At 46.5% G+C, this 25,677-nt stretch overlaps 22 non-coding genes across 22 annotated transcripts; all 22 read right to left on the bottom strand.

Moving 5' to 3' along the window:
- Nucleotides 1-153: 153 nt before the first annotated feature.
- trnag-gcc (transfer RNA glycine (anticodon GCC)) lies at nt 154-224 on the bottom strand. Its single transcript has one exon. It is a non-coding gene; the product is annotated as a tRNA-Gly (tRNA).
- A 1,827-nt stretch (nt 225-2,051) lies between these two features.
- Nucleotides 2,052-2,122, bottom strand: trnag-gcc (transfer RNA glycine (anticodon GCC)). Its single transcript has one exon. It is a non-coding gene; the product is annotated as a tRNA-Gly (tRNA).
- Nucleotides 2,123-3,949: 1,827 nt separating this feature from the next.
- trnag-gcc (transfer RNA glycine (anticodon GCC)) lies at nt 3,950-4,020 on the bottom strand. Its single transcript has one exon. It is a non-coding gene; the product is annotated as a tRNA-Gly (tRNA).
- Nucleotides 4,021-4,898: 878 nt separating this feature from the next.
- trnag-gcc (transfer RNA glycine (anticodon GCC)) lies at nt 4,899-4,969 on the bottom strand. Its single transcript has one exon. It is a non-coding gene; the product is annotated as a tRNA-Gly (tRNA).
- An 878-nt stretch (nt 4,970-5,847) lies between these two features.
- trnag-gcc (transfer RNA glycine (anticodon GCC)) lies at nt 5,848-5,918 on the bottom strand. Its single transcript has one exon. It is a non-coding gene; the product is annotated as a tRNA-Gly (tRNA).
- An 878-nt stretch (nt 5,919-6,796) lies between these two features.
- On the bottom strand, nt 6,797-6,867 carry trnag-gcc (transfer RNA glycine (anticodon GCC)). Its single transcript has one exon. It is a non-coding gene; the product is annotated as a tRNA-Gly (tRNA).
- An 878-nt stretch (nt 6,868-7,745) lies between these two features.
- trnag-gcc (transfer RNA glycine (anticodon GCC)) lies at nt 7,746-7,816 on the bottom strand. Its single transcript has one exon. It is a non-coding gene; the product is annotated as a tRNA-Gly (tRNA).
- An 878-nt stretch (nt 7,817-8,694) lies between these two features.
- On the bottom strand, nt 8,695-8,765 carry trnag-gcc (transfer RNA glycine (anticodon GCC)). Its single transcript has one exon. It is a non-coding gene; the product is annotated as a tRNA-Gly (tRNA).
- An 878-nt stretch (nt 8,766-9,643) lies between these two features.
- trnag-gcc (transfer RNA glycine (anticodon GCC)) lies at nt 9,644-9,714 on the bottom strand. The gene has a single exon. It is a non-coding gene; the product is annotated as a tRNA-Gly (tRNA).
- An 878-nt stretch (nt 9,715-10,592) lies between these two features.
- On the bottom strand, nt 10,593-10,663 carry trnag-gcc (transfer RNA glycine (anticodon GCC)). The gene has a single exon. It is a non-coding gene; the product is annotated as a tRNA-Gly (tRNA).
- An 888-nt stretch (nt 10,664-11,551) lies between these two features.
- trnag-gcc (transfer RNA glycine (anticodon GCC)) lies at nt 11,552-11,622 on the bottom strand. Its single transcript has one exon. It is a non-coding gene; the product is annotated as a tRNA-Gly (tRNA).
- An 888-nt stretch (nt 11,623-12,510) lies between these two features.
- On the bottom strand, nt 12,511-12,581 carry trnag-gcc (transfer RNA glycine (anticodon GCC)). Its single transcript has one exon. It is a non-coding gene; the product is annotated as a tRNA-Gly (tRNA).
- An 888-nt stretch (nt 12,582-13,469) lies between these two features.
- trnag-gcc (transfer RNA glycine (anticodon GCC)) lies at nt 13,470-13,540 on the bottom strand. The gene has a single exon. It is a non-coding gene; the product is annotated as a tRNA-Gly (tRNA).
- A 1,837-nt stretch (nt 13,541-15,377) lies between these two features.
- Nucleotides 15,378-15,448, bottom strand: trnag-gcc (transfer RNA glycine (anticodon GCC)). The gene has a single exon. It is a non-coding gene; the product is annotated as a tRNA-Gly (tRNA).
- Nucleotides 15,449-16,326: 878 nt separating this feature from the next.
- On the bottom strand, nt 16,327-16,397 carry trnag-gcc (transfer RNA glycine (anticodon GCC)). The gene has a single exon. It is a non-coding gene; the product is annotated as a tRNA-Gly (tRNA).
- An 878-nt stretch (nt 16,398-17,275) lies between these two features.
- Nucleotides 17,276-17,346, bottom strand: trnag-gcc (transfer RNA glycine (anticodon GCC)). Its single transcript has one exon. It is a non-coding gene; the product is annotated as a tRNA-Gly (tRNA).
- A 1,837-nt stretch (nt 17,347-19,183) lies between these two features.
- On the bottom strand, nt 19,184-19,254 carry trnag-gcc (transfer RNA glycine (anticodon GCC)). The gene has a single exon. It is a non-coding gene; the product is annotated as a tRNA-Gly (tRNA).
- Nucleotides 19,255-20,132: 878 nt separating this feature from the next.
- trnag-gcc (transfer RNA glycine (anticodon GCC)) lies at nt 20,133-20,203 on the bottom strand. Its single transcript has one exon. It is a non-coding gene; the product is annotated as a tRNA-Gly (tRNA).
- Nucleotides 20,204-21,081: 878 nt separating this feature from the next.
- On the bottom strand, nt 21,082-21,152 carry trnag-gcc (transfer RNA glycine (anticodon GCC)). The gene has a single exon. It is a non-coding gene; the product is annotated as a tRNA-Gly (tRNA).
- Nucleotides 21,153-22,030: 878 nt separating this feature from the next.
- Nucleotides 22,031-22,101, bottom strand: trnag-gcc (transfer RNA glycine (anticodon GCC)). Its single transcript has one exon. It is a non-coding gene; the product is annotated as a tRNA-Gly (tRNA).
- Nucleotides 22,102-22,979: 878 nt separating this feature from the next.
- Nucleotides 22,980-23,050, bottom strand: trnag-gcc (transfer RNA glycine (anticodon GCC)). The gene has a single exon. It is a non-coding gene; the product is annotated as a tRNA-Gly (tRNA).
- Nucleotides 23,051-23,928: 878 nt separating this feature from the next.
- trnag-gcc (transfer RNA glycine (anticodon GCC)) lies at nt 23,929-23,999 on the bottom strand. Its single transcript has one exon. It is a non-coding gene; the product is annotated as a tRNA-Gly (tRNA).
- Nucleotides 24,000-25,677: the final 1,678 nt, after the last annotated feature.

Here is a 25,677-nt window from a genome sequence, read left to right as displayed (position 1 = left end):
AAGATGCCTCTGTGTAGTTTTTACGGAGGGGCTGTGAATCGACCCAGCCCGAGGGCTCTGCTTGCCAGGAGTTGAGGGGAAATATCGAGACATAAGGCTGAATTAGCTGGAGTTTGGCGCTGAGTGTACGTACAGGTTTTAAAACACCACTAGTGCATTGGCCGGGAATCGAACCCGGGCCTCCCGCGTGGCAGGCGAGAATTCTACCACTGAACCACCAATGCAAGTACTCCGGGAAGGTTTTTCATCGAAAGCTCGAAAATATTCCTTAAGCAAACACGCAGCGATGACAGGTCATTTCACACAACTCTCAAGATCAGCTGAACTGAAAAATTGAAATGCTTTGAGCGCAAGAACTGTGGGCTCTTCTAATGGAAGTACTGCTTCAGGGAACTTGACTCCTTCATGAACTTTTCCAATATCTCCCCCGCAAAAAGCTCATTCCATCAGAAAGTGGTAAATAACACCAAAAGCCAGCATGTCTTTGCAAATGCGGGTTGGATTTATTTTCAGGAACTTCTATGCTCTTTGAGCCAATTCTATATGAAAACGTATACTCTGCCAGTCAAGCTGCATCAGAATTGTCAGCTAAGAGAAATGCATGCATCCTCCATGTCTTTTGCTCACCATGACACAGAAGAATGTGGCACAACTGTATTCTTATAATCATGTCTGACACTTTCATTTTGTTTGCCTCTAATCTGCAAGCACTCGCACCATCGCTGCCTTTCAGTGTCTACGCCGGACGCAAATGCTACGGTCCCAACAAGTCTGCTGATGGTCCTGGCAGACAAGCATTATAGGAGCCAAATGAGGGAGCCACTGCTGATGGCTTGAAATGATGTCAGGTTCTCAATGCCATGCATTGTTGCTTGCACCCATGCTTGGATAATGTGAGAAAGTGCACAGACACAAGGATGGGCAACAAGATGGTCAGACATGTTAAGCCAAGATGCCTCTGTGTAGTTTTTACGGAGGGGCTGTGAATCGACCCAGCCCGAGGGCTCTGCTTGCCAGGAGTTGAGGGGAAATATCGAGATATAAGGCTGAATTAGGTGGAGTTTGGCGCTGAGTGTACGTACAGGTTTTAAAACACCACTAGTGCATTGGCCGGGAATCGAACCTGGGCCTCCCGCGTGGCAGGCGAGAATTCTACCACTGAACCACCAATGCAAGTACTCCGGGAAGGTTTTTCATCGAAAGCTCGAAAATATTCCTTAAGCAAACACGCAGCGATGACAGGTCATTTCACACAACTCTCAAGATCAGCTGAACTGAAAAATTGAAATGCTTTGAGCGCAAGAACTGTGGGCTCTTCTAATGGAAGTACTGCTTCAGGGAACTTGACTCCTTCATGAACTTTTCCAATATCTCCCCCGCAAAAAGCTCATTCCATCAGAAAGTGGTAAATAACACCAAAAGCCAGCATGTCTTTGCAAATGCGGGTTGGATTTATTTTCAGGAACTTCTATGCTCTTTGAGCCAATTCTATATGAAAACGTATACTCTGCCAGTCAAGCTGCATCAGAATTGTCAGCTAAGAGAAATGCATGCATCCTCCATGTCTTTTGCTCACCATGACACAGAAGAATGTGGCACAACTGTATTCTTATAATCATGTCTGACACTTTCATTTTGTTTGCCTCTAATCTGCAAGCACTCGCACCATCGCTGCCTTTCAGTGTCTACGCCGGACGCAAATGCTACGGTCCCAACAAGTCTGCTGATGGTCCTGGCAGACAAGCATTATAGGAGCCAAATGAGGGAGCCACTGCTGATGGCTTGAAATGATGTCAGGTTCACAATGCCATGCATTGTTGCTTGCACCCATGCTTGGATAATGTGAGAAAGTGCACAGACACAAGGATGGGCAACAAGATGGTCAGACATGTTAAGCCAAGATGCCTCTGTGTAGTTTTTACGGAGGGGCTGTGAATCGACCCAGCCCGAGGGCTCTGCTTGCCAGGAGTTGAGGGGAAATATCGAGACATAAGGCTGAATTAGGGGGAGTTTGGCGCTGAGTGTACGTACAGGTTTTAAAACACCACTAGTGCATTGGCCGGGAATCGAACCCGGGCCTCCCGCGTGGCAGGCGAGAATTCTACCACTGAACCACCAATGCAAGTACTCCGGGAAGGTTTTTCATCGAAAGCTCGAAAATATTCCTTAAGCAAACACGCAGCGATGACAGGTCATTTCACACAACTCTCAAGATCAGCTGAACTGAAAAATTGAAATGCTTTGAGCGCAAGAACTGTGGGCTCTTCTAATGGAAGTACTGCTTCAGGGAACTTGACTCCTTCATGAACTTTTCCAATATCTCCCCCGCAAAAAGCTCATTCCATCAGAAAGTGGTAAATAACACCAAAAGCCAGCATGTCTTTGCAAATGCGGGTTGGATTTATTTTCAGGAACTTCTATGCTCTTTGAGCCAATTCTATATGAAAACGTATACTCTGCCAGTCAAGCTGCATCAGAATTGTCAGCTAAGAGAAATGCATGCATCCTCCATGTCTTTTGCTCACCATGACACAGAAGAATGTGGCACAACTGTATTCTTATAATCATGTCTGACACTTTCATTTTGTTTGCCTCTAATCTGCAAGCACTCGCACCATCGCTGCCTTTCAGTGTCTACGCCGGACGCAAATGCTACGGTCCCAACAAGTCTGCTGATGGTCCTGGCAGACAAGCATTATAGGAGCCAAATGAGGGAGCCACTGCTGATGGCTTGAAATGATGTCAGGTTCACAATGCCATGCATTGTTGCTTGCACCCATGCTTGGATAATGTGAGAAAGTGCACAGACACAAGGATGGGCAACAAGATGGTCAGACATGTTAAGCCAAGATGCCTCTGTGTAGTTTTTACGGAGGGGCTGTGAATCGACCCAGCCCGAGGGCTCTGCTTGCCAGGAGTTGAGGGGAAATATCGAGACATAAGGCTGAATTAGCTGGAGTTTGGCCCTGAGTGTACGTACAGGTTTTAAAACACCACTAGTGCATTGGCCGGGAATCGAACCCGGGCCTCCCGCGTGGCAGGCGAGAATTCTACCACTGAACGACCAATGCAAGTACTCCGGGAAGGTTTTTCATCGAAAGCTCGAAAATATTCCTTAAGCAAACACGCAGCGATGACAGGTCATTTCACACAACTCTCAAGATCAGCTGAACTGAAAAATTGAAATGCTTTGAGCGCAAGAACTGTGGGCTCTTCTAATGGAAGTACTGCTTCAGGGAACTTGACTCCTTCATGAACTTTTCCAATATCTCCCCCGCAAAAAGCTCATTCCATCAGAAAGTGGTAAATAACACCAAAAGCCAGCATGTCTTTGCAAATGTGGGTTGGATTTATTTTCAGGAACTTCTATGCTCTTTGAGCCAATTCTATATGAAAACGTATACTCTGCCAGTCAAGCTGCATCAGAATTGTCAGCTAAGAGAAATGCATGCATCCTCCATGTCTTTTGCTCACCATGACACAGAAGAATGTGGCACAACTGTATTCTTATAATCATGTCTGACACTTTCATTTTGTTTGCCTCTAATCTGCAAGCACTCGCACCATCGCTGCCTTTCAGTGTCTACGCCGGACGCAAATGCTACGGTCCCAACAAGTCTGCTGATGGTCCTGGCAGACAAGCATTATAGGAGCCAAATGAGGGAGCCACTGCTGATGGCTTGAAATGATGTCAGGTTCACAATGCCATGCATTGTTGCTTGCACCCATGCTTGGATAATGTGAGAAAGTGCACAGACACAAGGATGGGCAACAAGATGGTCAGACATGTTAAGCCAAGATGCCTCTGTGTAGTTTTTACGGAGGGGCTGTGAATCGACCCAGCCCGAGGGCTCTGCTTGCCAGGAGTTGATGGGAAATATCGAGACATAAGGCTGAATTAGCTGGAGTTCGGCGCTGAGTGTACGTACAGGTTTTAAAACACCACTAGTGCATTGGCCGGGAATCGAACCCGGGCCTCCCGCGTGGCAGGCGAGAATTCTACCACTGAACCACCAATGCAAGTACTCCGGGAAGGTTTTTCATCGAAAGCTCGAAAATATTCCTTAAGCAAACACGCAGCGATGACAGGTCATTTCACACAACTCTCAAGATCAGCTGAACTGAAAAATTGAAATGCTTTGAGCGCAAGAACTGTGGGCTCTTCTAATGGAAGTACTGCTTCAGGGAACTTGACTCCTTCATGAACTTTTCCAATATCTCCCCCGCAAAAAGCTCATTCCATCAGAAAGTGGTAAATAACACCAAAAGCCAGCATGTCTTTGCAAATGCGGGTTGGATTTATTTTCAGGAACTTCTATGCTCTTTGAGCCAATTCTATATGAAAACGCATACTCTGCCAGTCAAGCTGCATCAGAATTGTCAGCTAAGAGAAATGCATGCATCCTCCATGTCTTTTGCTCACCATGACACAGAAGAATGTGGCACAACTGTATTCTTATAATCATGTCTGACACTTTCATTTTGTTTGCCTCTAATCTGCAAGCACTCGCACCATCGCTGCCTTTGAGTGTCTACGCCGGATGCAAATGCTACGGTCCCAACAAGTCTGCTGATGGTCCTGGCAGACAAGCATTATAGGAGCCAAATGAGGGAGCCACTGCTGATGGCTTGAAATGATGTCAGGTTCACAATGCCATGCATTGTTGCTTGCACCCATGCTTGGATAATGTGAGAAAGTGCACAGACACAAGGATGGGCAACAAGATGGTCAGACATGTTAAGCCAAGATGCCTCTGTGTAGTTTTTACGGAGGGGCTGTGAATCGACCCAGCCCGAGGGCTCTGCTTGCCAGGAGTTGAGGGGAAATATCGAGACATAAGGCTGAATTAGGTGGAGTTTGGCGCTGAGTGTACGTACAGGTTTTAAAACACCACTAGTGCATTGGCCGGGAATCGAACCCGGGCCTCCCGCGTGGCAGGCGAGAATTCTACCACTGAACCACCAATGCAAGTACTCCGGGAAGGTTTTTCATCGAAAGCTCGAAAATATTCCTTAAGCAAACACGCAGCGATGACAGGTCATTTCACACAACTCTCAAGATCAGCTGAACTGAAAAATTGAAATGCTTTGAGCGCAAGAACTGTGGGCTCTTCTAATGGAAGTACTGCTTCAGGGAACTTGACTCCTTCATGAACTTTTCCAATATCTCCCCCGCAAAAAGCTCATTCCATCAGAAAGTGGTAAATAACACCAAAAGCCAGCATGTCTTTGCAAATGTGGGTTGGATTTATTTTCAGGAACTTCTATGCTCTTTGAGCCAATTCTATATGAAAACGTATACTCTGCCAGTCAAGCTGCATCAGAATTGTCAGCTAAGAGAAATGCATGCATCCTCCATGTCTTTTGCTCACCATGACACAGAAGAATGTGGCACAACTGTATTCTTATAATCATGTCTGACACTTTCATTTTGTTTGCCTCTAATCTGCAAGCACTCGCACCATCGCTGCCTTTCAGTGTCTACGCCGGACGCAAATGCTACGGTCCCAACAAGTCTGCTGATGGTCCTGGCAGACAAGCATTATAGGAGCCAAATGAGGGAGCCACTGCTGATGGCTTGAAATGATGTCAGGTTCACAATGCCATGCATTGTTGCTTGCACCCATGCTTGGATAATGTGAGAAAGTGCACAGACACAAGGATGGGCAACAAGATGGTCAGACATGTTAAGCCAAGATGCCTCTGTGTAGTTTTTACGGAGGGGCTGTGAATCGACCCAGCCCGAGGGCTCTGCTTGCCAGGAGTTGATGGGAAATATCGAGACATAAGGCTGAATTAGCTGGAGTTCGGCGCTGAGTGTACGTACAGGTTTTAAAACACCACTAGTGCATTGGCCGGGAATCGAACCCGGGCCTCCCGCGTGGCAGGCGAGAATTCTACCACTGAACCACCAATGCAAGTACTCCGGGAAGGTTTTTCATCGAAAGCTCGAAAATATTCCTTAAGCAAACACGCAGCGATGACAGGTCATTTCACACAACTCTCAAGATCAGCTGAACTGAAAAATTGAAATGCTTTGAGCGCAAGAACTGTGGGCTCTTCTAATGGAAGTACTGCTTCAGGGAACTTGACTCCTTCATGAACTTTTCCAATATCTCCCCCGCAAAAAGCTCATTCCATCAGAAAGTGGTAAATAACACCAAAAGCCAGCATGTCTTTGCAAATGTGGGTTGGATTTATTTTCAGGAACTTCTATGCTCTTTGAGCCAATTCTATATGAAAACGTATACTCTGCCAGTCAAGCTGCATCAGAATTGTCAGCTAAGAGAAATGCATGCATCCTCCATGTCTTTTGCTCACCATGACACAGAAGAATGTGGCACAACTGTATTCTTATAATCATGTCTGACACTTTCATTTTGTTTGCCTCTAATCTGCAAGCACTCGCACCATCGCTGCCTTTGAGTGTCTACGCCGGACGCAAATTCTACGGTCCCAACAAGTCTGCTGATGGTCCTGGCAGACAAGCATTATAGGAGCCAAATGAGGGAGCCACTGCTGATGGCTTGAAATGATGTCAGGTTCACAATGCCATGCATTGTTGCTTGCACCCATGCTTGGATAATGTGAGAAAGTGCACAGACACAAGGATGGGCAACAAGATGGTCAGACATGTTAAGCCAAGATGCCTCTGTGTAGTTTTTACGGAGGGGCTGTGAATCGACCCAGCCCGAGGGCTCTGCTTGCCAGGAGTTGAGGGGAAATATCGAGACATAAGGCTGAATTAGGGGGAGTTTGGCGCTGAGTGTACGTACAGGTTTTAAAACACCACTAGTGCATTGGCCGGGAATCGAACCCGGGCCTCCCGCGTGGCAGGCGAGAATTCTACCACTGAACCACCAATGCAAGTACTCCGGGAAGGTTTTTCATCGAAAGCTCGAAAATATTCCTTAAGCAAACACGCAGCGATGACAGGTCATTTCACACAACTCTCAAGATCAGCTGAACTGAAAAATTGAAATGCTTTGAGCGCAAGAACTGTGGGCTCTTCTAATGGAAGTACTGCTTCAGGGAACTTGACTCCTTCATGAACTTTTCCAATATCTCCCCCGCAAAAAGCTCATTCCATCAGAAAGTGGTAAATAACACCAAAAGCCAGCATGTCTTTGCAAATGCGGGTTGGATTTATTTTCAGGAACTTCTATGCTCTTTGAGCCAATTCTATATGAAAACGCATACTCTGCCAGTCAAGCTGCATCAGAATTGTCAGCTAAGAGAAATGCATGCATCCTCCATGTCTTTTGCTCACCATGACACAGAAGAATGTGGCACAACTGTATTCTTATAATCATGTCTGACACTTTCATTTTGTTTGCCTCTAATCTGCAAGCACTCGCACCATCGCTGCCTTTGAGTGTCTACGCCGGATGCAAATGCTACGGTCCCAACAAGTCTGCTGATGGTCCTGGCAGACAAGCATTATAGGAGCCAAATGAGGGAGCCACTGCTGATGGCTTGAAATGATGTCAGGTTCACAATGCCATGCATTGTTGCTTGCACCCATGCTTGGATAATGTGAGAAAGTGCACAGACACAAGGATGGGCAACAAGATGGTCAGACATGTTAAGCCAAGATGCCTCTGTGTAGTTTTTACGGAGGGGCTGTGAATCGACCCAGCCCGAGGGCTCTGCTTGCCAGGAGTTGAGGGGAAATATCGAGACATAAGGCTGAATTAGGTGGAGTTTGGCGCTGAGTGTACGTACAGGTTTTAAAACACCACTAGTGCATTGGCCGGGAATCGAACCCGGGCCTCCCGCGTGGCAGGCGAGAATTCTACCACTGAACCACCAATGCAAGTACTCCGGGAAGGTTTTTCATCGAAAGCTCGAAAATATTCCTTAAGCAAACACGCAGCGATGACAGGTCATTTCACACAACTCTCAAGATCAGCTGAACTGAAAAATTGAAATGCTTTGAGCGCAAGAACTGTGGGCTCTTCTAATGGAAGTACTGCTTCAGGGAACTTGACTCCTTCATGAACTTTTCCAATATCTCCCCCGCAAAAAGCTCATTCCATCAGAAAGTGGTAAATAACACCAAAAGCCAGCATGTCTTTGCAAATGCGGGTTGGATTTATTTTCAGGAACTTCTATGCTCTTTGAGCCAATTCTATATGAAAACGTATACTCTGCCAGTCAAGCTGCATCAGAATTGTCAGCTAAGAGAAATGCATGCATCCTCCATGTCTTTTGCTCACCATGACACAGAAGAATGTGGCACAACTGTATTCTTATAATCATGTCTGACACTTTCATTTTGTTTGCCTCTAATCTGCAAGCACTCGCACCATCGCTGCCTTTCAGTGTCTACGCCGGACGCAAATGCTACGGTCCCAACAAGTCTGCTGATGGTCCTGGCAGACAAGCATTATAGGAGCCAAATGAGGGAGCCACTGCTGATGGCTTGAAATGATGTCAGGTTCACAATGCCATGCATTGTTGCTTGCACCCATGCTTGGATAATGTGAGAAAGTGCACAGACACAAGGATGGGCAACAAGATGGTCAGACATGTTAAGCCAAGATGCCTCTGTGTAGTTTTTACGGAGGGGCTGTGAAACGACCCAGCCCGAGGGCTCTGCTTGCCAGGAGTTGAGGGGAAATATCGAGACATAAGGCTGAATTAGGTGGAGTTTGGCGCTGAGTGTACGTACAGGTTTTAAAACACCACTAGTGCATTGGCCGGGAATCGAACCCGGGCCTCCCGCGTGGCAGGCGAGAATTCTACCACTGAACCACCAATGCAAGTACTCCGGGAAGGTTTTTCATCGAAAGCTCGAAAATATTCCTTAAGCAAACACGCAGCGATGACAGGTCATTTCACACAACTCTCAAGATCAGCTGAACTGAAAAATTGAAATGCTTTGAGCGCAAGAACTGTGGGCTCTTCTAATGGAAGTACTGCTTCAGGGAACTTGACTCCTTCATGAACTTTTCCAATATCTCCCCCGCAAAAAGCTCATTCCATCAGAAAGTGGTAAATAACACCAAAAGCCAGCATGTCTTTGCAAATGCGGGTTGGATTTATTTTCAGGAACTTCTATGCTCTTTGAGCCAATTCTATATGAAAACGTATACTCTGCCAGTCAAGCTGCATCAGAATTGTCAGCTAAGAGAAATGCATGCATCCTCCATGTCTTTTGCTCACCATGACACAGAAGAATGTGGCACAACTGTATTCTTATAATCATGTCTGACACTTTCATTTTGTTTGCCTCTAATCTGCAAGCACTCGCACCATCGCTGCCTTTCAGTGTCTACGCCGGACGCAAATGCTACGGTCCCAACAAGTCTGCTGATGGTCCTGGCAGACAAGCATTATAGGAGCCAAATGAGGGAGCCACTGCTGATGGCTTGAAATGATGTCAGGTTCACAATGCCATGCATTGTTGCTTGCACCCATGCTTGGATAATGTGAGAAAGTGCACAGACACAAGGATGGGCAACAAGATGGTCAGACATGTTAAGCCAAGATGCCTCTGTGTAGTTTTTACGGAGGGGCTGTGAATCGACCCAGCCCGAGGGCTCTGCTTGCCAGGAGTTGATGGGAAATATCGAGACATAAGGCTGAATTAGCTGGAGTTCGGCGCTGAGTGTACGTACAGGTTTTAAAACACCACTAGTGCATTGGCCGGGAATCGAACCCGGGCCTCCCGCGTGGCAGGCGAGAATTCTACCACTGAACCACCAATGCAAGTACTCCGGGAAGGTTTTTCATCGAAAGCTCGAAAATATTCCTTAAGCAAACACGCAGCGATGACAGGTCATTTCACACAACTCTCAAGATCAGCTGAACTGAAAAATTGAAATGCTTTGAGCGCAAGAACTGTGGGCTCTTCTAATGGAAGTACTGCTTCAGGGAACTTGACTCCTTCATGAACTTTTCCAATATCTCCCCCGCAAAAAGCTCATTCCATCAGAAAGTGGTAAATAACACCAAAAGCCAGCATGTCTTTGCAAATGTGGGTTGGATTTATTTTCAGGAACTTCTATGCTCTTTGAGCCAATTCTATATGAAAACGTATACTCTGCCAGTCAAGCTGCATCAGAATTGTCAGCTAAGAGAAATGCATGCATCCTCCATGTCTTTTGCTCACCATGACACAGAAGAATGTGGCACAACTGTATTCTTATAATCATGTCTGACACTTTCATTTTGTTTGCCTCTAATCTGCAAGCACTCGCACCATCGCTGCCTTTCAGTGTCTACGCCGGACGCAAATGCTACGGTCCCAACAAGTCTGCTGATGGTCCTGGCAGACAAGCATTATAGGAGCCAAATGAGGGAGCCACTGCTGATGGCTTGAAATGATGTCAGGTTCACAATGCCATGCATTGTTGCTTGCACCCATGCTTGGATAATGTGAGAAAGTGCACAGACACAAGGATGGGCAACAAGATGGTCAGACATGTTAAGCCAAGATGCCTCTGTGTAGTTTTTACGGAGGGGCTGTGAATCGACCCAGCCCGAGGGCTCTGCTTGCCAGGAGTTGAGGGGAAATATCGAGACATAAGGCTGAATTAGGGGGAGTTTGGCGCTGAGTGTACGTACAGGTTTTAAAACACCACTAGTGCATTGGCCGGGAATCGAACCCGGGCCTCCCGCGTGGCAGGCGAGAATTCTACCACTGAACCACCAATGCAAGTACTCCGGGAAGGTTTTTCATCGAAAGCTCGAAAATATTCCTTAAGCAAACACGCAGCGATGACAGGTCATTTCACACAACTCTCAAGATCAGCTGAACTGAAAAATTGAAATGCTTTGAGCGCAAGAACTGTGGGCTCTTCTAATGGAAGTACTGCTTCAGGGAACTTGACTCCTTCATGAACTTTTCCAATATCTCCCCCGCAAAAAGCTCATTCCATCAGAAAGTGGTAAATAACACCAAAAGCCAGCATGTCTTTGCAAATGCGGGTTGGATTTATTTTCAGGAACTTCTATGCTCTTTGAGCCAATTCTATATGAAAACGTATACTCTGCCAGTCAAGCTGCATCAGAATTGTCAGCTAAGAGAAATGCATGCATCCTCCATGTCTTTTGCTCACCATGACACAGAAGAATGTGGCACAACTGTATTCTTATAATCATGTCTGACACTTTCATTTTGTTTGCCTCTAATCTGCAAGCACTCGCACCATCGCTGCCTTTCAGTGTCTACGCCGGACGCAAATGCTACGGTCCCAACAAGTCTGCTGATGGTCCTGGCAGACAAGCATTATAGGAGCCAAATGAGGGAGCCACTGCTGATGGCTTGAAATGATGTCAGGTTCACAATGCCATGCATTGTTGCTTGCACCCATGCTTGGATAATGTGAGAAAGTGCACAGACACAAGGATGGGCAACAAGATGGTCAGACATGTTAAGCCAAGATGCCTCTGTGTAGTTTTTACGGAGGGGCTGTGAATCGACCCAGCCCGAGGGCTCTGCTTGCCAGGAGTTGAGGGGAAATATCGAGTTGAGAGCCTCAATAAGGCTGAATTAGGGGGAGTTTGGCGCTGAGTGTACGTACAGGTTTTAAAACACCACTAGTGCATTGGCCGGGAATCGAACCCGGGCCTCCCGCGTGGCAGGCGAGAATTCTACCACTGAACCACCAATGCAAGTACTCCGGGAAGGTTTTTCATCGAAAGCTCGAAAATATTCCTTAAGCAAACACGCAGCGATGACAGGTCATTTCACACAACTCTCAAGATCAGCTGAACTGAAAAATTGAAATGCTTTGAGCGCAAGAACTGTGGGCTCTTCTAATGGAAGTACTGCTTCAGGGAACTTGACTCCTTCATGAACTTTTCCAATATCTCCCCCGCAAAAAGCTCATTCCATCAGAAAGTGGTAAATAACACCAAAAGCCAGCATGTCTTTGCAAATGCGGGTTGGATTTATTTTCAGGAACTTCTATGCTCTTTGAGCCAATTCTATATGAAAACGTATACTCTGCCAGTCAAGCTGCATCAGAATTGTCAGCTAAGAGAAATGCATGCATCCTCCATGTCTTTTGCTCACCATGACACAGAAGAATGTGGCACAACTGTATTCTTATAATCATGTCTGACACTTTCATTTTGTTTGCCTCTAATCTGCAAGCACTCGCACCATCGCTGCCTTTCAGTGTCTACGCCGGACGCAAATGCTACGGTCCCAACAAGTCTGCTGATGGTCCTGGCAGACAAGCATTATAGGAGCCAAATGAGGGAGCCACTGCTGATGGCTTGAAATGATGTCAGGTTCACAATGCCATGCATTGTTGCTTGCACCCATGCTTGGATAATGTGAGAAAGTGCACAGACACAAGGATGGGCAACAAGATGGTCAGACATGTTAAGCCAAGATGCCTCTGTGTAGTTTTTATGGAGGGGCTGTGAATCGACCCAGCCCGAGGGCTCTGCTTGCCAGGAGTTGAGGGGAAATATCGAGTTGAGAGCCTCAATAAGGCTGAATTAGGGGGAGTTTGGCGCTGAGTGTACGTACAGGTTTTAAAACACCACTAGTGCATTGGCCGGGAATCGAACCCGGGCCTCCCGCGTGGCAGGCGAGAATTCTACCACTGAACCACCAATGCAAGTACTCCGGGAAGGTTTTTCATCGAAAGCTCGAAAATATTCCTTAAGCAAACACGCAGCGATGACAGGTCATTTCACACAACTCTCAAGATCAGCTGAACTGAAAAATTGAAATGCTTTGAGCGCAAGAACTGTGGGCTCTTCTAATGGAAGTACTGCTTCAGGGAACTTGACTCCTTCATGAACTTTTCCAATATCTCCCCCGCAAAAAGCTCATTCCATCAGAAAGTGGTAAATAACACCAAAAGCCAGCATGTCTTTGCAAATGCGGGTTGGATTTATTTTCAGGAACTTCTATGCTCTTTGAGCCAATTCTATATGAAAACGTATACTCTGCCAGTCAAGCTGCATCAGAATTGTCAGCTAAGAGAAATGCATGCATCCTCCATGTCTTTTGCTCACCATGACACAGAAGAATGTGGCACAACTGTATTCTTATAATCATGTCTGACACTTTCATTTTGTTTGCCTCTAATCTGCAAGCACTCGCACCATCGCTGCCTTTCAGTGTCTACGCCGGACGCAAATGCTACGGTCCCAACAAGTCTGCTGATGGTCCTGGCAGACAAGCATTATAGGAGCCAAATGAGGGAGCCACTGCTGATGGCTTGAAATGATGTCAGGTTCACAATGCCATGCATTGTTGCTTGCACCCATGCTTGGATAATGTGAGAAAGTGCACAGACACAAGGATGGGCAACAAGATGGTCAGACATGTTAAGCCAAGATGCCTCTGTGTAGTTTTTACGGAGGGGCTGTGAATCGACCCAGCCCGAGGGCTCTGCTTGCCAGGAGTTGAGGGGAAATATCGAGTTGAGAGCCTCAATAAGGCTGAATTAGGGGGAGTTTGGCGCTGAGTGTACGTACAGGTTTTAAAACACCACTAGTGCATTGGCCGGGAATCGAACCCGGGCCTCCCGCGTGGCAGGCGAGAATTCTACCACTGAACCACCAATGCAAGTACTCCGGGAAGGTTTTTCATCGAAAGCTCGAAAATATTCCTTAAGCAAACACGCAGCGATGACAGGTCATTTCACACAACTCTCAAGATCAGCTGAACTGAAAAATTGAAATGCTTTGAGCGCAAGAACTGTGGGCTCTTCTAATGGAAGTACTGCTTCAGGGAACTTGACTCCTTCATGAACTTTTCCAATATCTCCCCCGCAAAAAGCTCATTCCATCAGAAAGTGGTAAATAACACCAAAAGCCAGCATGTCTTTGCAAATGCGGGTTGGATTTATTTTCAGGAACTTCTATGCTCTTTGAGCCAATTCTATATGAAAACGTATACTCTGCCAGTCAAGCTGCATCAGAATTGTCAGCTAAGAGAAATGCATGCATCCTCCATGTCTTTTGCTCACCATGACACAGAAGAATGTGGCACAACTGTATTCTTATAATCATGTCTGACACTTTCATTTTGTTTGCCTCTAATCTGCAAGCACTCGCACCATCGCTGCCTTTCAGTGTCTACGCCGGACGCAAATGCTACGGTCCCAACAAGTCTGCTGATGGTCCTGGCAGACAAGCATTATAGGAGCCAAATGAGGGAGCCACTGCTGATGGCTTGAAATGATGTCAGGTTCACAATGCCATGCATTGTTGCTTGCACCCATGCTTGGATAATGTGAGAAAGTGCACAGACACAAGGATGGGCAACAAGATGGTCAGACATGTTAAGCCAAGATGCCTCTGTGTAGTTTTTACGGAGGGGCTGTGAATCGACCCAGCCCGAGGGCTCTGCTTGCCAGGAGTTGAGGGGAAATATCGAGTTGAGAGCCTCAATAAGGCTGAATTAGGGGGAGTTTGGCGCTGAGTGTACGTACAGGTTTTAAAACACCACTAGTGCATTGGCCGGGAATCGAACCCGGGCCTCCCACGTGGCAGGCGAGAATTCTACCACTGAACCACCAATGCAAGTACTCCGGGAAGGTTTTTCATCGAAAGCTCGAAAATATTCCTTAAGCAAACACGCAGCGATGACAGGTCATTTCACACAACTCTCAAGATCAGCTGAACTGAAAAATTGAAATGCTTTGAGCGCAAGAACTGTGGGCTCTTCTAATGGAAGTACTGCTTCAGGGAACTTGACTCCTTCATGAACTTTTCCAATATCTCCCCCGCAAAAAGCTCATTCCATCAGAAAGTGGTAAATAACACCAAAAGCCAGCATGTCTTTGCAAATGCGGGTTGGATTTATTTTCAGGAACTTCTATGCTCTTTGAGCCAATTCTATATGAAAACGTATACTCTGCCAGTCAAGCTGCATCAGAATTGTCAGCTAAGAGAAATGCATGCATCCTCCATGTCTTTTGCTCACCATGACACAGAAGAATGTGGCACAACTGTATTCTTATAATCATGTCTGACACTTTCATTTTGTTTGCCTCTAATCTGCAAGCACTCGCACCATCGCTGCCTTTCAGTGTCTACGCCGGACGCAAATGCTACGGTCCCAACAAGTCTGCTGATGGTCCTGGCAGACAAGCATTATAGGAGCCAAATGAGGGAGCCACTGCTGATGGCTTGAAATGATGTCAGGTTCACAATGCCATGCATTGTTGCTTGCACCCATGCTTGGATAATGTGAGAAAGTGCACAGACACAAGGATGGGCAACAAGATGGTCAGACATGTTAAGCCAAGATGCCTCTGTGTAGTTTTTACGGAGGGGCTGTGAATCGACCCAGCCCGAGGGCTCTGCTTGCCAGGAGTTGAGGGGAAATATCGAGACATAAGGCTGAATTAGCTGGAGTTTGGCCCTGAGTGTACGTACAGGTTTTAAAACACCACTAGTGCATTGGCCGGGAATCGAACCCGGGCCTCCCGCGTGGCAGGCGAGAATTCTACCACTGAACCACCAATGCAAGTACTCCGGGAAGGTTTTTCATCGAAAGCTCGAAAATATTCCTTAAGCAAACACGCAGCGATGACAGGTCATTTCACACAACTCTCAAGATCAGCTGAACTGAAAAATTGAAATGCTTTGAGCGCAAGAACTGTGGGCTCTTCTAATGGAAGTACTGCTTCAGGGAACTTGACTCCTTCATGAACTTTTCCAATATCTCCCCCGCAAAAAGCTCATTCCATCAGAAAGTGGTAAATAACACCAAAAGCCAGCATGTCTTTGCAAATGCGGGTTGGATTTATTTTCAGGAACTTCTATGCTCTTTGAGCCAATTCTATATGAAAACGCATACTCTGCCAGTCAAGCTGCATCAGAATTGTCAGCTAAGAGAAATGCATGCATCCTCCATGTCTTTTGCTCACCATGACACAGAAGAATGTGGCACAACTGTATTCTTATAATCATGTCTGACACTTTCATTTTGTTTGCCTCTAATCTGCAAGCACTCGCACCATCGCTGCCTTTCAGTGTCTACGCCGGACGCAAATGCTACGGTCCCAACAAGTCTGCTGATGGTCCTGGCAGACAAGCATTATAGGAGCCAAATGAGGGAGCCACTGCTGATGGCTTGAAATGATGTCAGGTTCACAATGCCATGCATTGTTGCTTGCACCCATGCTTGGATAATGTGAGAAAGTGCACAGACACAAGGATGGGCAACAAGATGGTCAGACATGTTAAGCCAAGATGCCTCTGTGTAGTTTTTACGGAGGGGCTGTGAATCGACCCAGCCCGAGGGCTCTGCTTGCCAGGAGTTGAGGGGAAATATCGAGACATAAGGCTGAATTAGGTGGAGTTTGGCGCTGAGTGTACGTACAGGTTTTAAAACACCACTAGTGCATTGGCCGGGAATCGAACCCGGGCCTCCCGCGTGGCAGGCGAGAATTCTACCACTGAACCACCAATGCAAGTACTCCGGGAAGGTTTTTCATCGAAAGCTCGAAAATATTCCTTAAGCAAACACGCAGCGATGACAGGTCATTTCACACAACTCTCAAGATCAGCTGAACTGAAAAATTGAAATGCTTTGAGCGCAAGAACTGTGGGCTCTTCTAATGGAAGTACTGCTTCAGGGAACTTGACTCCTTCATGAACTTTTCCAATATCTCCCCCGCAAAAAGCTCATTCCATCAGAAAGTGGTAAATAACACCAAAAGCCAGCATGTCTTTGCAAATGCGGGTTGGATTTATTTTCAGGAACTTCTATGCTCTTTGAGCCAATTCTATATGAAAACGTATACTCTGCCAGTCAAGCTGCATCAGAATTGTCAGCTAAGAGAAATGCATGCATCCTCCATGTCTTTTGCTCACCATGACACAGAAGAATGTGGCACAACTGTATTCTTATAATCATGTCTGACACTTTCATTTTGTTTGCCTCTAATCTGCAAGCACTCGCACCATCGCTGCCTTTGAGTGTCTACGCCGGATGCAAATGCTACGGTCCCAACAAGTCTGCTGATGGTCCTGGCAGACAAGCATTATAGGAGCCAAATGAGGGAGCCACTGCTGATGGCTTGAAATGATGTCAGGTTCACAATGCCATGCATTGTTGCTTGCACCCATGCTTGGATAATGTGAGAAAGTGCACAGACACAAGGATGGGCAACAAGATGGTCAGACATGTTAAGCCAAGATGCCTCTGTGTAGTTTTTACGGAGGGGCTGTGAATCGACCCAGCCCGAGGGCTCTGCTTGCCAGGAGTTGAGGGGAAATATCGAGACATAAGGCTGAATTAGGTGGAGTTTGGCGCTGAGTGTACGTACAGGTTTTAAAACACCACTAGTGCATTGGCCGGGAATCGAACCCGGGCCTCCCGCGTGGCAGGCGAGAATTCTACCACTGAACCACCAATGCAAGTACTCCGGGAAGGTTTTTCATCGAAAGCTCGAAAATATTCCTTAAGCAAACACGCAGCGATGACAGGTCATTTCACACAACTCTCAAGATCAGCTGAACTGAAAAATTGAAATGCTTTGAGCGCAAGAACTGTGGGCTCTTCTAATGGAAGTACTGCTTCAGGGAACTTGACTCCTTCATGAACTTTTCCAATATCTCCCCCGCAAAAAGCTCATTCCATCAGAAAGTGGTAAATAACACCAAAAGCCAGCATGTCTTTGCAAATGCGGGTTGGATTTATTTTCAGGAACTTCTATGCTCTTTGAGCCAATTCTATATGAAAACGTATACTCTGCCAGTCAAGCTGCATCAGAATTGTCAGCTAAGAGAAATGCATGCATCCTCCATGTCTTTTGCTCACCATGACACAGAAGAATGTGGCACAACTGTATTCTTATAATCATGTCTGACACTTTCATTTTGTTTGCCTCTAATCTGCAAGCACTCGCACCATCGCTGCCTTTCAGTGTCTACGCCGGACGCAAATGCTACGGTCCCAACAAGTCTGCTGATGGTCCTGGCAGACAAGCATTATAGGAGCCAAATGAGGGAGCCACTGCTGATGGCTTGAAATGATGTCAGGTTCACAATGCCATGCATTGTTGCTTGCACCCATGCTTGGATAATGTGAGAAAGTGCACAGACACAAGGATGGGCAACAAGATGGTCAGACATGTTAAGCCAAGATGCCTCTGTGTAGTTTTTACGGAGGGGCTGTGAATCGACCCAGCCCGAGGGCTCTGCTTGCCAGGAGTTGAGGGGAAATATCGAGTTGAGAGCCTCAATAAGGCTGAATTAGGGGGAGTTTGGCGCTGAGTGTACGTACAGGTTTTAAAACACCACTAGTGCATTGGCCGGGAATCGAACCCGGGCCTCCCACGTGGCAGGCGAGAATTCTACCACTGAACCACCAATGCAAGTACTCCGGGAAGGTTTTTCATCGAAAGCTCGAAAATATTCCTTAAGCAAACACGCAGCGATGACAGGTCATTTCACACAACTCTCAAGATCAGCTGAACTGAAAAATTGAAATGCTTTGAGCGCAAGAACTGTGGGCTCTTCTAATGGAAGTACTGCTTCAGGGAACTTGACTCCTTCATGAACTTTTCCAATATCTCCCCCGCAAAAAGCTCATTCCATCAGAAAGTGGTAAATAACACCAAAAGCCAGCATGTCTTTGCAAATGCGGGATGGATTTATTTTCAGGAACTTCTATGCTCTTTGAGCCAATTCTATATGAAAACGTATACTCTGCCAGTCAAGCTGCATCAGAATTGTCAGCTAAGAGAAATGCATGCATCCTCCATGTCTTTTGCTCACCATGACACAGAAGAATGTGGCACAACTGTATTCTTATAAGCATGTCTGACACTTTCATTTTGTTTGCCTCTAATCTGCAAGCACTCGCACCATCGCTGCCTTTGAGTGTCTACGCCGGACGCAAATGCTACGGTCCCAACAAGTCTGCTGATGGTCCTGGCAGACAAGCATTATAGGAGCCAAATGAGGGAGCCACTGCTGATGGCTTGAAATGATGTCAGGTTCACAATGCCATGCATTGTTGCTTGCACCCATGCTTGGATAATGTGAGAAAGTGCACAGACACAAGGATGGGCAACAAGATGGTCAGACATGTTAAGCCAAGATGCCTCTGTGTAGTTTTTACGGAGGGGCTGTGAATCGACCCAGCCCGAGGGCTCTGCTTGCCAGGAGTTGAGGGGAAATATCGAGACATAAGGCTGAATTAGGGGGAGTTTGGCGCTGAGTGTACGTACAGGTTTTAAAACACCACTAGTGCATTGGCCGGGAATCGAACCCGGGCCTCCCGCGTGGCAGGCGAGAATTCTACCACTGAACCACCAATGCAAGTACTCCGGGAAGGTTTTTCATCGAAAGCTCGAAAATATTCCTTAAGCAAACACGCAGCGATGACAGGTCATTTCACACAACTCTCAAGATCAGCTGAACTGAAAAATTGAAATGCTTTGAGCGCAAGAACTGTGGGCTCTTCTAATGGAAGTACTGCTTCAGGGAACTTGACTCCTTCATGAACTTTTCCAATATCTCCCCCGCAAAAAGCTCATTCCATCAGAAAGTGGTAAATAACACCAAAAGCCAGCATGTCTTTGCAAATGCGGGTTGGATTTATTTTCAGGAACTTCTATGCTCTTTGAGCCAATTCTATATGAAAACGTATACTCTGCCAGTCAAGCTGCATCAGAATTGTCAGCTAAGAGAAATGCATGCATCCTCCATGTCTTTTGCTCACCATGACACAGAAGAATGTGGCACATCTGTATTCTTATAATCATGTCTGACACTTTCATTTTGTTTGCCTCTAATCTGCAAGCACTCGCACCATCGCTGCCTTTCAGTGTCTACGCCGGACGCAAATGCTACGGTCCCAACAAGTCTGCTGATGGTCCTGGCAGACAAGCATTATAGGAGCCAAATGAGGGAGCCACTGCTGATGGCTTGAAATGATGTCAGGTTCACAATGCCATGCATTGTTGCTTGCACCCATGCTTGGATAATGTGAGAAAGTGCACAGACACAAGGATGGGCAACAAGATGGTCAGACATGTTAAGCCAAGATGCCTCTGTGTAGTTTTTACGGAGGGGCTGTGAATCGACCCAGCCCGAGGGCTCTGCTTGCCAGGAGTTGAGGGGAAATATCGAGACATAAGGCTGAATTAGGGGGAGTTTGGCGCTGAGTGTACGTACAGGTTTTAAAACACCACTAGTGCATTGGCCGGGAATCGAACCCGGGCCTCCCGCGTGGCAGGCGAGAATTCTACCACTGAACCACCAATGCAAGTACTCCGGGAAGGTTTTTCATCGAAAGCTCGAAAATATTCCTTAAGCAAACACGCAGCGATGACAGGTCATTTCACACAACTCTCAAGATCAGCTGAACTGAAAAATTGAAATGCTTTGAGCGCAAGAACTGTGGGCTCTTCTAATGGAAGTACTGCTTCAGGGAACTTGACTCCTTCATGAACTTTTCCAATATCTCCCCCGCAAAAAGCTCATTCCATCAGAAAGTGGTAAATAACACCAAAAGCCAGCATGTCTTTGCAAATGCGGGTTGGATTTATTTTCAGGAACTTCTATGCTCTTTGAGCCAATTCTATATGAAAACGTATACTCTGCCAGTCAAGCTGCATCAGAATTGTCAGCTAAGAGAAATGCATGCATCCTCCATGTCTTTTGCTCACCATGACACAGAAGAATGTGGCACAACTGTATTCTTATAATCATGTCTGACACTTTCATTTTGTTTGCCTCTAATCTGCAAGCACTCGCACCATCGCTGCCTTTCAGTGTCTACGCCGGACGCAAATGCTACGGTCCCAACAAGTCTGCTGATGGTCCTGGCAGACAAGCATTATAGGAGCCAAATGAGGGAGCCACTGCTGATGGCTTGAAATGATGTCAGGTTCACAATGCCATGCATTGTTGCTTGCACCCATGCTTGGATAATGTGAGAAAGTGCACAGACACAAGGATGGGCAACAAGATGGTCAGACATGTTAAGCCAAGATGCCTCTGTGTAGTTTTTACGGAGGGGCTGTGAATCGACCCAGCCCGAGGGCTCTGCTTGCCAGGAGTTGAGGGGAAATATCGAGACATAAGGCTGAATTAGGGGGAGTTTGGCGCTGAGTGTACGTACAGGTTTTAAAACACCACTAGTGCATTGGCCGGGAATCGAACCCGGGCCTCCCGCGTGGCAGGCGAGAATTCTACCACTGAACCACCAATGCAAGTACTCCGGGAAGGTTTTTCATCGAAAGCTCGAAAATATTCCTTAAGCAAACACGCAGCGATGACAGGTCATTTCACACAACTCTCAAGATCAGCTGAACTGAAAAATTGAAATGCTTTGAGCGCAAGAACTGTGGGCTCTTCTAATGGAAGTACTGCTTCAGGGAACTTGACTCCTTCATGAACTTTTCCAATATCTCCCCCGCAAAAAGCTCATTCCATCAGAAAGTGGTAAATAACACCAAAAGCCAGCATGTCTTTGCAAATGCGGGTTGGATTTATTTTCAGGAACTTCTATGCTCTTTGAGCCAATTCTATATGAAAACGTATACTCTGCCAGTCAAGCTGCATCAGAATTGTCAGCTAAGAGAAATGCATGCGTCCTCCATGTCTTTTGCTCACCATGACACAGAAGAATGTGGCACAACTGTATTCTTATAATCATGTCTGACACTTTCATTTTGTTTGCCTCTAATCTGCAAGCACTCGCACCATCGCTGCCTTTCAGTGTCTACGCCGGACGCAAATGCTACGGTCCCAACAAGTCTGCTGATGGTCCTGGCAGACAAGCATTATAGGAGCCAAATGAGGGAGCCACTGCTGATGGCTTGAAATGATGTCAGGTTCACAATGCCATGCATTGTTGCTTGCACCCATGCTTGGATAATGTGAGAAAGTGCACAGACACAAGGATGGGCAACAAGATGGTCAGACATGTTAAGCCAAGATGCCTCTGTGTAGTTTTTACGGAGGGGCTGTGAATCGACCCAGCCCGAGGGCTCTGCTTGCCAGGAGTTGAGGGGAAATATCGAGACATAAGGCTGAATTAGCTGGAGTTTGGCCCTGAGTGTACGTACAGGTTTTAAAACACCACTAGTGCATTGGCCGGGAATCGAACCCGGGCCTCCCGCGTGGCAGGCGAGAATTCTACCACTGAACCACCAATGCAAGTACTCCGGGAAGGTTTTTCATCGAAAGCTCGAAAATATTCCTTAAGCAAACACGCAGCGATGACAGGTCATTTCACACAACTCTCAAGATCAGCTGAACTGAAAAATTGAAATGCTTTGAGCGCAAGAACTGTGGGCTCTTCTAATGGAAGTACTGCTTCAGGGAACTTGACTCCTTCATGAACTTTTCCAATATCTCCCCCGCAAAAAGCTCATTCCATCAGAAAGTGGTAAATAACACCAAAAGCCAGCATGTCTTTGCAAATGCGGGTTGGATTTATTTTCAGGAACTTCTATGCTCTTTGAGCCAATTCTATATGAAAACGCATACTCTGCCAGTCAAGCTGCATCAGAATTGTCAGCTAAGAGAAATGCATGCATCCTCCATGTCTTTTGCTCACCATGACACAGAAGAATGTGGCACAACTGTATTCTTATAATCATGTCTGACACTTTCATTTTGTTTGCCTCTAATCTGCAAGCACTCGCACCATCGCTGCCTTTGAGTGTCTACGCCGGATGCAAATGCTACGGTCCCAACAAGTCTGCTGATGGTCCTGGCAGACAAGCATTATAGGAGCCAAATGAGGGAGCCACTGCTGATGGCTTGAAATGATGTCAGGTTCACAATGCCATGCATTGTTGCTTGCACCCATGCTTGGATAATGTGAGAAAGTGCACAGACACAAGGATGGGCAACAAGATGGTCAGACATGTTAAGCCAAGATGCCTCTGTGTAGTTTTTACGGAGGGGCTGTGAATCGACCCAGCCCGAGGGCTCTGCTTGCCAGGAGTTGAGGGGAAATATCGAGACATAAGGCTGAATTAGGTGGAGTTTGGCGCTGAGTGTACGTACAGGTTTTAAAACACCACTAGTGCATTGGCCGGGAATCGAACCCGGGCCTCCCGCGTGGCAGGCGAGAATTCTACCACTGAACCACCAATGCAAGTACTCCGGGAAGGTTTTTCATCGAAAGCTCGAAAATATTCCTTAAGCAAACACGCAGCGATGACAGGTCATTTCACACAACTCTCAAGATCAGCTGAACTGAAAAATTGAAATGCTTTGAGCGCAAGAACTGTGGGCTCTTCTAATGGAAGTACTGCTTCAGGGAACTTGACTCCTTCATGAACTTTTCCAATATCTCCCCCGCAAAAAGCTCATTCCATCAGAAAGTGGTAAATAACACCAAAAGCCAGCATGTCTTTGCAAATGCGGGTTGGATTTATTTTCAGGAACTTCTATGCTCTTTGAGCCAATTCTATATGAAAACGTATACTCTGCCAGTCAAGCTGCATCAGAATTGTCAGCTAAGAGAAATGCATGCATCCTCCATGTCTTTTGCTCACCATGACACAGAAGAATGTGGCACAACTGTATTCTTATAATCATGTCTGACACTTTCATTTTGTTTGCCTCTAATCTGCAAGCACTCGCACCATCGCTGCCTTTGAGTGTCTACGCCGGATGCAAATGCTACGGTCCCAACAAGTCTGCTGATGGTCCTGGCAGACAAGCATTATAGGAGCCAAATGAGGGAGCCACTGCTGATGGCTTGAAATGATGTCAGGTTCACAATGCCATGCATTGTTGCTTGCACCCATGCTTGGATAATGTGAGAAAGTGCACAGACACAAGGATGGGCAACAAGATGGTCAGACATGTTAAGCCAAGATGCCTCTGTGTAGTTTTTACGGAGGGGCTGTGAATCGACCCAGCCCGAGGGCTCTGCTTGCCAGGAGTTGAGGGGAAATATCGAGACATAAGGCTGAATTAGGTGGAGTTTGGCGCTGAGTGTACGTACAGGTTTTAAAACACCACTAGTGCATTGGCCGGGAATCGAACCCGGGCCTCCCGCGTGGCAGGCGAGAATTCTACCACTGAACCACCAATGCAAGTACTCCGGGAAGGTTTTTCATCGAAAGCTCGAAAATATTCCTTAAGCAAACACGCAGCGATGACAGGTCATTTCACACAACTCTCAAGATCAGCTGAACTGAAAAATTGAAATGCTTTGAGCGCAAGAACTGTGGGCTCTTCTAATGGAAGTACTGCTTCAGGGAACTTGACTCCTTCATGAACTTTTCCAATATCTCCCCCGCAAAAAGCTCATTCCATCAGAAAGTGGTAAATAACACCAAAAGCCAGCATGTCTTTGCAAATGCGGGTTGGATTTATTTTCAGGAACTTCTATGCTCTTTGAGCCAATTCTATATGAAAACGTATACTCTGCCAGTCAAGCTGCATCAGAATTGTCAGCTAAGAGAAATGCATGCATCCTCCATGTCTTTTGCTCACCATGACACAGAAGAATGTGGCACAACTGTATTCTTATAATCATGTCTGACACTTTCATTTTGTTTGCCTCTAATCTGCAAGCACTCGCACCATCGCTGCCTTTCAGTGTCTACGCCGGACGCAAATGCTACGGTCCCAACAAGTCTGCTGATGGTCCTGGCAGACAAGCATTATAGGAGCCAAATGAGGGAGCCACTGCTGATGGCTTGAAATGATGTCAGGTTCACAATGCCATGCATTGTTGCTTGCACCCATGCTTGGATAATGTGAGAAAGTGCACAGACACAAGGATGGGCAACAAGATGGTCAGACATGTTAAGCCAAGATGCCTCTGTGTAGTTTTTACGGAGGGGCTGTGAATCGACCCAGCCCGAGGGCTCTGCTTGCCAGGAGTTGAGGGGAAATATCGAGACATAAGGCTGAATTAGCTGGAGTTTGGCGCTGAGTGTACGTACAGGTTTTAAAACACCACTAGTGCATTGGCCGGGAATCGAACCCGGGCCTCCCGCGTGGCAGGCGAGAATTCTATCACTGAACCACCAATGCAAGTACTCCGGGAAGGTTTTTCATCGAAAGCTCGAAAATATTCCTTAAGCAAACACGCAGCGATGACAGGTCATTTCACACAACTCTCAAGATCAGCTGAACTGAAAAATTGAAATGCTTTGAGCGCAAGAACTGTGGGCTCTTCTAATGGAAGTACTGCTTCAGGGAACTTGACTCCTTCATGAACTTTTCCAATATCTCCCCCGCAAAAAGCTCATTCCATCAGAAAGTGGTAAATAACACCAAAAGCCAGCATGTCTTTGCAAATGCGGGTTGGATTTATTTTCAGGAACTTCTATGCTCTTTGAGCCAATTCTATATGAAAACGTATACTCTGCCAGTCAAGCTGCATCAGAATTGTCAGCTAAGAGAAATGCATGCATCCTCCATGTCTTTTGCTCACCATGACACAGAAGAATGTGGCACAACTGTATTCTTATAATCATGTCTGACACTTTCATTTTGTTTGCCTCTAATCTGCAAGCACTCGCACCATCGCTGCCTTTCAGTGTCTACGCCGGACGCAAATGCTACGGTCCCAACAAGTCTGCTGATGGTCCTGGCAGACAAGCATTATAGGAGCCAAATGAGGGAGCCACTGCTGATGGCTTGAAATGATGTCAGGTTCACAATGCCATGCATTGTTGCTTGCACCCATGCTTGGATAATGTGAGAAAGTGCACAGACACAAGGATGGGCAACAAGATGGTCAGACATGTTAAGCCAAGA

The sequence above is a fragment of the Paramormyrops kingsleyae genome, chromosome 25 (genome assembly GCF_048594095.1).
Source record: "Paramormyrops kingsleyae isolate MSU_618 chromosome 25, PKINGS_0.4, whole genome shotgun sequence".
NCBI lineage: Eukaryota > Metazoa > Chordata > Actinopteri > Osteoglossiformes > Mormyridae > Paramormyrops > Paramormyrops kingsleyae.
Note: the sequence above shows the minus strand (reverse complement) of the source record. Positions and strands in the feature narration are given on the sequence as shown.